Consider the following 12,582-nt stretch of genomic DNA (forward strand, 5'->3'; position numbering starts at 1 on the left):
CACACACACACATGTATGTATATCTAGACTAATAATTGTCAATGTGTGTCAGTGTCTCTCCTCCGTTACTCCAAAACCATGAAATGAGCAGCCTGAAACTTTGCATGGATACGAATAAACCTCCAAGGAAATGCATGAGTGAAAATCGGGTGTTTAGGTTAATTAAAACACCCCTTTTGAAGATAATTAACGGCCTTATTTAATTATATTCTTTATCAGGCACCATCCTCGGCCACCTTGTTCTTTATGGTCTGAAGGCGTTTCCTGTGTTTCCTCGCTGGGGTCTGAAGCTGCCATATTTATTGGCCTACTCAACCATGCAGATGAATTATTCAACAGGATCGACAGTGATAGGACCAGGGGCCATAGCCTGAGGGTAAAGAATAGGAGAGTTAAGATGGTAGCAAGGCAGGGGACTTTTACTCAGAGGATAGTTAATGCATGGAATGTCCTCCCTGGAAAGGTAGTGGCAGCAGGAAAAGGAGAGAATTTTAAATTAGAATTAGATAGGTCCTTGGAAGTTACGGAGATAGAGGGGTACAACGATGTTGGGGGGACTTTTATGTAGTTTGAGCATTGAGGGGTGATTATGTGCATGTGTACAGTGCTGTTGGTGGGGGTCTTGTCAAGGGGTGTTGTGTGGTTGATGTATGTTTTTAACCAAGCTCATGCCCCCTCCCCTGAGGGGAAGAAAAAAAACAACACAAAAACTCAAATATATATATGTATATATATATATATATATATATATATATATATATATATATATATATATATATATATATATATATGTATGTATGTATGTGTATATACTGTGACGTCCACGGGACTTGAACAGTCCCGCCAACGTAGAATGAGCCGAAACGATGGAGGCGGTTTATTTATTTATAACCCAAACATGGCGGTTCTAATCGCTCTACCGCAAACGGGACGAGGAAGGTGGCACGAGTCGCTTTTCACTGAGTTGATGATGTTTACTTGTTTTTATTATTAACCAGAAATAACAAGACTCGGCAAGAAAAGGGATCCGGGGCGATTCGACGGGATGGCGTGGGATCGGGCGTGGGGAAAACACAGACAATTCCAATGAATATACAAACCTCAAACCCTCTAAGGTGCCAAGTACACACACACACACACACACACACACACACACACACACACACACACACACACACACAAAACGTAGCTATTTCTGGTGGTCAGGCTGGACCGTGGTGTGGACGCAACTGTCCCTGGATTGGCGTCGGACGAGCTGGCCTTGCTCTCGTCAGGGGGGGGGGGGGCAGGAGAAACCGTGGTGCTGTCGACCTCCTGGTCCTGGCCCAAGTCCGCTCACAGCCACCAGGGAACCAATTCTGGCGCCAAGTTGCGAGCAGGAGAGGGAGGCAGGTCCGCCCGCCGTTCAACCCCGTACTCCGAGTCAGCAGAACCCCAGAGCCAACCAAGGTGAGGAACGAGGCTCAGCAAGGCTCCAAGACACGATGAAAAACAGGATCGAATCCGTGCAACAACAAGCACGCTTCCAGCACAACAACCTCCACCCCAAAAAAACACGATCTTTTTGTCCCGATCTTCTTCCTCTTCCTTTTCGACCCCGAACAGAACCTTTTTATCCTCCCGTCCTCGTCACTTCCAATCGAGCCGTTTATTGGCCCACCGCCGTCGCCTTCCGCCAATCGTGATCACGGGGCGGAGCCATCCGCAGCACTGTCCTGTGACGTCACGGCCAGCTTCCAGGGACTACTAAAAGGGGTTTACGCAGACACACTTACCCTATCCCGTGTCCCTATCTAATTACGTGACAATTATCATTTCCCCCTTGAAGAAATGGACATTTACTAGACAACTTATCACCACTGAATTGCTACTTATTACATCGAGATCCTGATACACTCGAACAGCATTGCATACCTAATTAAACATCCTAATTACCCTCTGAATGCATACCCCCCCTCAAACGTAACTATATATATATATATATATATATATATATATATATATATATATATATATATATATATATATATATATATATATATATATATATATATCTCATTATATGTTAATTAATTAATTTGGTAAAATTGCATTTTCTTCCTTGGATCTTGTGTAGATAAATTTGTAGTGTGTTCCCACAAGTATGATGGGCTGAATATCCTCCACCTGTGTTCGATTTACTTGTATCCTTGTAACCATTCCTTGACTTGGAACAGGCCGCAACGATTTCATAATCATAAAGTTTTTGTTTTTTTGTCACTTTCCTCACTCATATAATCAAATGCCTGTTCATCACAACTTTGAATTGCGGGGTACATTGCAATGCTTATAAATGCCCAGAGATGCCAGTGTTTGTGGCTTTACTTCATTTCCACACATGCTATAACCCCAAAATCTCTTAAGCTAAGCCAAATTACAAAATTTAAGCCCCTGATATGAACTTAGCAACAGTCCCAAATCCTAAAAAAGTTTTCATTTGTCTAATTAAAATCAGACATAGTTTGGACATTCGGACTTAGCTATTGCTTGCCAAGCCAACCGTCCACATCAACCATTTAATTGGAGTGCAAGCTTGATTGCTGAAGCCGCTTATCGAGCACCATACAGTCGACGGCGGTACAGTTCCTGTCCCAATCGGGATGTACAGTCAGCAGTTGCCTCAAGGTAGAGGTACATATATGGGTATAGAGGTGACCCTCGTATAATGTGTGTTCTGATAACTCATTTTTGGTACAGCATGGAATTAATTCAACAGCAACAACAACAACAACAACTGCGCTACATCATTCTGAGTGAATCGTTCACTCACTGCAGACGCCTTTGCCACGCCACATCATTTTGAGAGAGTGGTTTGTGCTCTGTTATTCTGAGTGAGTGGTTTGTGCTCCGTTATTCTGAGCGAGTGGTTCGTGCTCCATTATTCTGAGTGAGTGGTTCCCGCTCCGTCATTCTCAGCAAGTTCTTCCTGCTCCGTCATTTTGAGCAAGTTGTTCCTGCTCTGACATTCTGAGTGAGTCATTCGTAATGAGCATGATCCCGACTACATGAGAAGTTCCAAGGTGCGGAGGGCGATGGAGAATATCCTGAAATGTTGCAAGGAAGCCGACGAACGGAAAATGTAGACAGCCACTCAAGTCTCCATTATGAAGTTCTTCAAAAAAATTCCAAGCGAATCAGCCTCCATTTCATCTTCTGAGCCTTCACCCTCAACTGGACACCCTGCCACAAGACATATGTACTATATCCAACCTCAATCATGGTAAGTTATTAAAAAGTAATTCATTTTAATGTTTTTATTTGTTACATGTTTTACTTACACATGTTTTTTTCCTGCTTTTTTTGTCCCTTGCACTCCACCACCACTCATCACTCTGCCACCCCTCGTCACTCCCCTCTGCTTCCTCACTCCCCCACCCCTCCTTGCTTCCACCTGCTTCCTCGCTTCTCCATCCCTCCTCGCTCCCTCCCCCTACTTCCTTGATCCCCCACCCATCCTCAGTCTCCCTACCTCCTCGCTCCTCCACCCCTCTCTCTCCCACCTCTTCTTCTCCCCCTCTTTAGTATACCCATCGTCCGGATGGTGGTTATGTCTGGACGGATCATCCCCTCACACTGCCTTAACTTGCCCGCCCCTCATGCTGCCTTCCCTTTACATATCTAGACACTGGCTATGTCCAGGCATTGGTTATCTCCAAATGTGTCCAGACGGTGGTTATGTCCCTTACACTGCTTTCCCTTGTCCTCCCCTCCCCTCCCCTCATGCTGCCTTACCTTGCCCTCACATCCTCACTCCCCCCCTCTTTTCATGCTCCCCACTCCTCCCTCGCTCCCCCACCCTGCCTCGATCTCCCTCCCTCCTCGTTCCCCCTCCCTCCTCTCCTTCCCCTCACCCTACCCTCGTTCTGTCTCCCTCCTTTTCTCTCCCCTCCTTACTCTCCCCCCCTCCCCCTTCATATTCCCATCAGCAAAGCGACGGGTTGCATTTGCCAGTAACTAATATAATGTGTTAAATAAGATAGTGTAAAATATGGTGCATCAATGGCGGTAAACTTCCAAAAAAAAGTTTGCTTGTTTTTCCGCAGCCTTTAAACCCTTCATTTTATTTCAATTGAATTATATACTTCAACACGATGGAAGACAAATCGCCTTCATGACACTTTCAAAAATCTTCCATTTAGCAGTCATACTGCACTTGAAAAAAAAACTATGCTGTCTCATGCCCTGAGGGCAGAGTAACTGTGAGATTCAGCATTACAGACAAATATGGTGGCACCAAGTGTCTGGTTATCATTGCGCTTGTTATTGAAATCTCATAAACAAAGCTATTAAATATAGATCGTGCTTGGAAATGCAAAGCTTGAGTTGAAAAGACCATTCCCATGTCCTTTTCTCAAGACTGCTTGGAGTAAAGTGTTGAATGAACTCAAGTTTTTCTATGATTTTCAGACGAATGCACACAGACAAACAGAGAATGGCGTTGCAGGATAGGATGGGAGGTTGCACATGAGCAGGGTCAGGTTGGCCTCGGGGTATGGCATTCCAAATTAAAGAACAGGCCTCACGCACGTGTGCACACAAACACACACACACACACACACACACACACACACACACACACACACACACACACACACACACACACACACACCTTCACTTTTGGAGTCATCTATTTATTTTGTATGCCAACATGACAGAATTTTTCTTTACCCTCTCTCGTTTCTCCTCCTTCCCTTCTACTCCATCCCCATACTCCTATATCCTCCCAATTTTCCTCCCCTTCTCTTCCAAACTCTGCTCAGCTCCTTTCCTTCTCCTACCATCCTACATTGTCTTGTTTTCCTCAATTTACTTGTACGTACACATTAAAGAGCTACCTCCATTCCTATCCTCTTCCCTTCTGTTCCTTCACTCAATGTTGGCATTCCCAATTTCTTCCCTCGTCATACCTTGCAATCCACGTGGCCCTGCAATCCAAGAGAGAGACATTATGGTATACAGTGACTTTTACAGAGGCAATGTATTTTCCAGGAGAGTTTCTCACTCTGCCCATGTGAAATGGTGTTCAACAGGTTGTGATGTAGTGTAATTGTATTTTTGTAATCCAATTAAAAAATAATAATAATCGCACCCCTGTCTGAAGGAAAGCGGTTCAGTTTTGCATTCAAATATGAAATAGGCAAAGTTAAGAAATGAACGAAACCCATGAGAGTTACTCTTTAGAATTACCCTTTAGAACTCTTTAGAATTATCCTATAGAATTACTCTTTAGAATAACCCTTTTACAATTATCCTTAAGAATTACCCTTTAGAGCCATGAAGAATCCTTTGGAATTACCCTTCAGAATTACCCTTGAGAATGCTTTGGAATTATCCTTTATAATCCTTTATAAGTACCATATAGAATAATTAATAACCCTTTCGAATTACCCCTTCGATCCCTCTGGAATTATCCTTTAAAATTACCCTTTTGAAACCTTTAGAACCCTCTCGAATTGCCCTTTAGAAGTACCCTTTAGAACCCTTCAGAATTACTCTTGGAATACTTTAGAATTACCCTATAGAACTCTTTAGAACCCTCGAGAATTACCCTTTAGAATAACCGTTTATAATTACCCTTTAGAATAACCGTTTATAATTACGCTTTAGAGTTACCCTTTAGAATTTCCCTTTAGAATTACCATTTAGAATTACCCTTCAGAAAACGTTTGGAATTACCCTTTATAATTACCCTTTAGAATTGACCTTTAGAATTACCCTTTAGCATAACCGTTTGTAATTACCCTTTAGAATAACCATTTATAATTACCCTTTAGAATTGCCCTTTACAAGCCTGGTGTGTTGGCGCAGTGGTTAGGGCAGTGGCTTGGGATCCAAAAGGTCCTGAGTTCAAGCCCCGTTGGGCCACTGAATTAATACACCAGGGGGTTGACTAAGCCTGTCATCCTTCTGAGATCGGTGAAATGAGTACCAGTGTACTGGGCCGGTGTATACCCCGGTTAAAATAGGTGTACCATATCCCTGTGTCGTAAGAGGCGACCAGGGTTGTGTCAGGAAGGGCATCCGGCGTAAAACATGTGCCAAATCACAATGCGGATCATACAGATGATCCGCTGTGGCGACCCCTAACAGGAGCAGCCGAAAGAAGAAGAAGAATTGCCCTTTAGAATTACCCTTTAGAAAACGTTTTTAATTACCCTTTAGAATTGCCCTTTAGAAAATGTTTATAATTACCCTTTAGCATTGCCCTTTAGAATTGCCCTTTAGAATTACCCTTTAGAATAATCATTTATAATTACCCTTTATAATTACCCTTTAGAATAACCATTTATAATTGCCCTTTAGAATAACTGTTTATAATTACCCTTTAGAATAACCATTTATAATTGCCCTTCAGAATAACTGATTATAATTACCCCTTAGAATTACCCTTTAGAATTGCCCTTTATAATTACCCTTTAGAATAACCGTTTATAATTACCCTTTAGAATTACCCTTTAGAATTGCCCTTTATAATTACCCTTTAGAATTACTCTTTAGAATAACCGTTTTTAATTACCCTCTCGAATTACCCTTTAGAATAACCATTTGTAATTACCCTTTATAATTACCCTTTAGAATAACCGTTTATAATTACCCTTTAAAATTACCCTTTAGAATTACCCTTTAGAATAACCGTTTATAATTACCCTTTATAATTACCCTTTAGAATAACCGTTTATAATTACCCTTTATAATTTAAGAGGTTATAAATTATAACCCTTTATAATTTATAATAATTTATACCCTTTATAATTACCCTTTAAGCCACTGTTAAGGCGCTGTCACACCTTGACGTTTTAGCCAACAATGGCAACGTATAAAAATATATGTAAAACGTTGGCGTTTGCTGAAGTTTTGAGGTTTTTTTTAAAAAAGTTTTGGTCGTATTCATAACGTGTTGGTCGTATGCATAACATATTAGTAACAGGCACAGAACGTTTCGTTGTCTTATAGATAACTTATACCAACGAATGCTTAGCCTGTTGTCAGCGTTCACAACCTATGCCTAACGATAGTTTAACTTAGACATAGCACGCTGCACGTATCGCCGATGAACTCCTGGCATAGCCTGTTAAAAGGCTGACACACGCCAATTTAAATCATAACTGCCTGAAAATTGGAAGTGTCAACATCGCAGTCACACCTTGACGATTTAGCGAGCGTATGCCGACCTATGAAAAATGTGTGTAAAACGATGGCACACGTCGAATACGGTATGGGTAAGTTTTGTATACATTAGGAGCACGCTGAAAAACGAGGAAGTACGCTGTCATATTCCATGGTACGTCTAGTACGTCGTGAAATTTCAAGCATGCTGAAAATGTAACGACGTACTCGACGTATGGCTCACAAGTTCCGCATACGCTGGCATAAGTTATCTGCATGCTCCGCGATCGTTGACACACGTCGGACACACGTTACTTGTAAGTTACTCATAAGTCAAAACACGTCGAGGTAATGTTTAGCAGACCCGAAACTTAACTTTTAACCTATGAGTAGCGTGCTTTGAACCTATGTGTAACGTATCTCAAACGCACATTGTAATATGTAGACGAATTTGATTGACGTCTTCTGGTCGACCACAGAACTTACTGAATGTGTTTCAAACTTACATCTACCGTATAATGGCGTATTGGCAGCGTTTAGGGGAATTGGTATGTACAATTGGGCTTCACAAGAGGAACCCGTCAGTGTTCCAGACTCCATGGTGAGCAGATGTCCATGTCATCCGAGAGATGGCGGATCCGGCAAGGCTGAGATGAGAATACATACTAACTGTCCTCCAACATCAACATGACCTCATCGATTTGACGCTGTACCAGTTGCGTGCCAATAGAACCAGGAGAAGAAGAGGTGAATGGAGGAGAAGGAACTGACCTCTCCGTCAGAGGGTGAGCGTGATGGGGAGGGTGTGGGTGATGATGGATCCTCCTTGTGTCCGCGTCCACGGCCACGGCCAGGAAACTTATTGGCATCATTCTTCGAAGTTTTCTTCGGCATGTTGGTGATGTTGACACTTCGATGTCTAGTGCAGTTATGATTTGAATCATCGATCGGCAGCCTTTTAATAGGCTACGCCACATGATCGTCGGCGATACGCTGCCGCGCTATGCATAAGTTAGACTATTGTTGGGCATAAGTTGTAAATGCCGACAACATGCTAAGCATTCGTTAGTATAAGTTATCGCAACGTTCTGTGTACGTTACTAATACATTATGCATACGTCCATCTCGTTATGAATACGCTGTTATATGCCCAAAACTGAAAAAAAACATCAATAGTTCAGCGTACGCCCGCGTTTTAGGTAAATTTTGATATGTTGACATACGCTGGCTAAATCGTCAGGGTGTGACAGGGGCTTTAGAACCATTAAGAACCCTTTAGAATCCTTCGAACCCTTTAAAATTACCCTTCAGAATTACCCTTTCAAACCCTTTGGAATTTGCCTTTTGGCGAATTTAGAAGAACACCCAAGAGACAATGTCGCTTTCTTCCTTTGGAATCATTACCCCCGCCACCAAAAGTGGATGGAGATTATGTTCTCACCCATTTGTCTGTTTGTCTGTGAGCAGTAAGATCGATTTGGCCGAAACTTGGTGGACAGGGTCAGTGTGTGCCAAGGAAGAATTGATTCTAATTTGGTAGAAATAAGGATAAAAAAGTCCAATATTTTTTGGTGACTTCACCATTGAGGGATGGGGACAAAAACTATACAGTATATAGGATAATGTTTCAAAAGGTTGTGGACGAGTTATGACAAAATTTGGTCGATGAGTTGGGTAGGTGACACGAACAAGCTGATTCGATTTTGGTTCAGGTCCGGATCCAGATCTGGCCTATCAGTTGGATACAAAACATAAACAGCCTGGTTGAACGATGTGCTCTACCAAGTGCCGTTCTAGTTGTAATTGCTTCAGCCATTATTGTGCTCGGCTGGATGACATTTATCAACAATTCGGTGGATGAACAATTTGGCGATTTTGTGACCTCGATTTGGTACTTTTGTGATGTATTCTGGCATTTTTTTTCATTCAGGTAGTTATGAAAACGTTCGAGAATAAAAGGTATGACTTTTAAAGACATGACTTCACTAGTTTTTAAAAGTTTTTCAGCACATCATTTTGTACACATTTGATGGGGTGGCCATTTCTCCCCATCCCGTTCCTACATTTGGAGTACTACTGTACTCCATGATATGTATTTGTTTCTTTACTCGCAAAATGCTTCATGTGATCCTCTTGATATCTATACCAAAGCTTCTCATGCCACTATAGTGGGGCAACTTAGCTAAACATAGCATAACAATTGTGCATTTTGTGAGGAAAGCACCAAATTTGGCACACAAGTAGCCTAACATATTATGAATAGATTTGGATATTGGGCCATCTCAAAATTTTTGATGGCAGTGCAAAATGGCTGCCACAGCCATCAGTGGCTGAATTTGAGATACTGACGCCACCCTGCATATGAAGCACCAAGACGACAGATTATAGCTGGGTCGGGATTCAAACTCGGGCTCGACAACTCAAAGGCAGTGAATCGCAACAATAGGAAAGCCAAATCTTGAAGCAAAGAGATAATATTTCTGATTGCAGAAAGTTAACTGAAATGCAACAAACTTGGTTTCCGATGGACAAAAGTAGGAGTTCCTGTATGCCCCTTACATGAGAAATGTTGATAAATAAAGAGCATACAACCTTGCGTTAAACATTTAACAAAGTTAACAAAGAACATTAAAATGCTCCAAAAAAAGCCTTTGTTTTTTTTTTCTTTTCCTCCTGCTCATTCCAAAGCATTCATTACGTGTTGTCGAAACATTTAGTCTAATATACTGCTCGCTTTACTGCACTTGTGGGTGTATTAAGTAAAGCAGCTCAAGCTGGTTTGTTTACAAGGCAATCGATATCCCTTAAACACACCACGGGTGCATATATTTAGGGTCAGGAAATAGCTTAAACACCACCAACGGTTCGTTGAACCGCAGGGTCGTGACCCTACCTTCAATCATTTGTTACGTTGATCACATCCTTGAGTTAGCGCTTTGTGTGAGAAAATGCATACTCGGACAAATGAGCGCGAGCATCAGTAAAAAGGTCGTCGGAGAGGTCACCCATCAACTTGGTGATGAGACATGATTGGTGATGAGCACTCGATTGAATTCCTCATGGTGTGCTCTCGGGCGGAATACAAGAGCAGAATGGTACAGGAACTACTCTCACTGTGGAATGTTGTTTTAAATTTTTTTTTTTTACCATATCTTGCTTTCTCGGTATGATTTGAAAGACCTGTGACTCATGTATTGTCATAAACACAACGTTGGTGGTTCAGCTGCATCACCATTTCATGTTGGCATGTCAACACAAAACTGGGTTTAATCGCTGTTTCCTTTCGCTTAGTTATTTGTTATCTGATTCCCATCACCATTAATTCATCCTTTGAGACATGAAGTGATCTGAGAAAAGGGAATAATGGTATATATGGCATACAATCCCTCGTCTCAGCATTAATGGGAGGTCAGGGCCTTGTCCGAGGGTCGGTAGAGGTGAGACTGCAAACTCGTGACCTCAAAGGAAAATGCACAGAGATACCGAGTTGTGGTGAGGGGGACGACGTTTGACCCCTTGTTCCCTTTGCTGTCAGAAACGATTGATCAAGCATGGCAGGTTTTGAAATGCTTCATCTTCTCTTTCCACCCCTCTCGCATCCGCTACTCTGGCACATTCTTCCTTGTCCTCCTTTAACTCGAATCTCCTCGTATTCATCTCCAGATCCCGAGGTTCCTTCACCTACTCTGTACCCAATTTTATCCTCTCTGACTCCTGATTTTTGCTTAACAATCATGCTTTATACTTGTAAATGTGGAGTGCTGTATTCGTTTGTTTTTGTTATTAATCACGTTTGTCTTTTTCTTTTTCAAGAACCATTGTGTGTTCAAGCACAAGAAATGATCTTTATGATGCATTTTATCACTTTGTCGGTGACACGCCCAATAGGTTCGCATGCAAGCGAGTTGCAATTTTTATATTTTTATGCCTATGGTTCACATGGATGTTGTTAGCACTCATTTTTTTCAAAAGTATTATTTCAATGCCCCTCCCAAGATGCTCTGATGGAAATGAGACAATCACGAAATGCTGACTGGCATTATATGTGGATGACAGCAGGGGGGAGCAGGCAGGCAGATTTCCCCCTTCATGAAGATCATAAAGGAACCAGCGGGGTTCTTTTTCCTGACAATCCGATAGTGGCATGGTTATTTTCCTGATCCTAGTTCAGTTTCCGTAAGCTGGAGTCCGAATCCTTAATGCCTCTGCCTTCAACTATATTTCAACTTCAGACTTTTGGGTTGCCATTGCGGCATTCTAACCACTAGGCCTTTTTGTGTGAAATAAACCAACAAATTGTCAACTGTATTTGTGAAATCAGATCTCTCATTAAAGATTTCACATTCATACAATTCTGTAAGGCTGCCTGAGCAAACAGATGAAGAAAGGTCCGAATGAGGAAAAGTTATCAACTCTACACTTGACCCATACTGGAATCCTGCATTTTGGCCAGGCTACCAGGCCAACCCCTCACCACCATGACAAACGACATGCTATTATTAATGAGTGCAAGCAAATGGGAATTAACCTCTCCACCAAAGAGTGTCCCATGCTTCCTGCTGGCAGAGCATCAGATAGCAGTTTATGTGGAATCTGATTCCAATGGGAATTGGAACCCAGAAAAAACAACCAGCTTACACAAGCAAGGTGCCATATGCATACATACTAAGTATGCAAAATAGCAGTGTTTCGCAGGACTCTCTCCCCCAAATGTCAGGTCAGGTCAGGTATGGAAGCATGTGCCAGAGCAGCGCGTCGCTGTGTCCACTTTCCGCCGGTTCACCAGGGGCCTCTGTCTGGCCATCCCCCAGGCATATGCCTGGCCCATCCCCATCTCCTTGAGATGCCGATCAACCTGCTGCAACCACGAGGCACGTGGTCGGCCCATTGGCCTCCTCCACTCACGAGACTCCCTCGCTGAGACTCCCTAAATGTATTCCCCATAAATGTAATTTCCATCCCTTCTCTTTTCTTCAGTCTGTTTTCCTTTTCAAAAACCCCATCCCGAAATGCTCCACCCTCCTTTTTTCTCTTCTGCAATGTTTCCTTCTCTCAATTTAATTTCTCTCGATTTAACCACCCCATGCCCCCCCCTTCTACGACTTCAATCCCCATCATTTGCCCATGTATTCCTGTCGATGAAGTTGACCCTCCCCCCCCCCCCAACCTTTCCCACCAATCTCTCTGTCCTGCTGCCTGGATATGTGTTACATAACATAAAAGACTAGAGAGTTCATCAAACACCTTAGCCCGTGCTGTAGTGAGATGTGGACATGGGCGGGACATGCCTACGAGTGACAAATTTGATTGGTCGTGATGACATAAAATGCCATAATATTTTGTCCAAGTACAGTTTTGAAAGTGTCAAAAAAACGTGATTTTTGTAATACATTGTTCAAGTATATAATTATATTGAAATATGGAAAGGATTTTAAA

At 42.3% G+C, this 12,582-nt stretch overlaps 1 long non-coding RNA gene across 3 annotated transcripts in view; it reads left to right on the top strand.

The window, feature by feature from the left end:
- The window catches only part of LOC147022043 (uncharacterized), a 135,098-nt gene that overhangs the window by 92,439 nt on the left and 30,077 nt on the right, over positions 1 to 12,582 (top strand). The window lies entirely within an intron of this gene.

The sequence above is a fragment of the Eptatretus burgeri genome, chromosome 8 (assembly GCF_056783735.1).
Source record: "Eptatretus burgeri isolate ZD-2024b chromosome 8, Ebu_testis_v1, whole genome shotgun sequence".
NCBI classification, from domain to species: domain Eukaryota; kingdom Metazoa; phylum Chordata; class Myxini; order Myxiniformes; family Myxinidae; genus Eptatretus; species Eptatretus burgeri.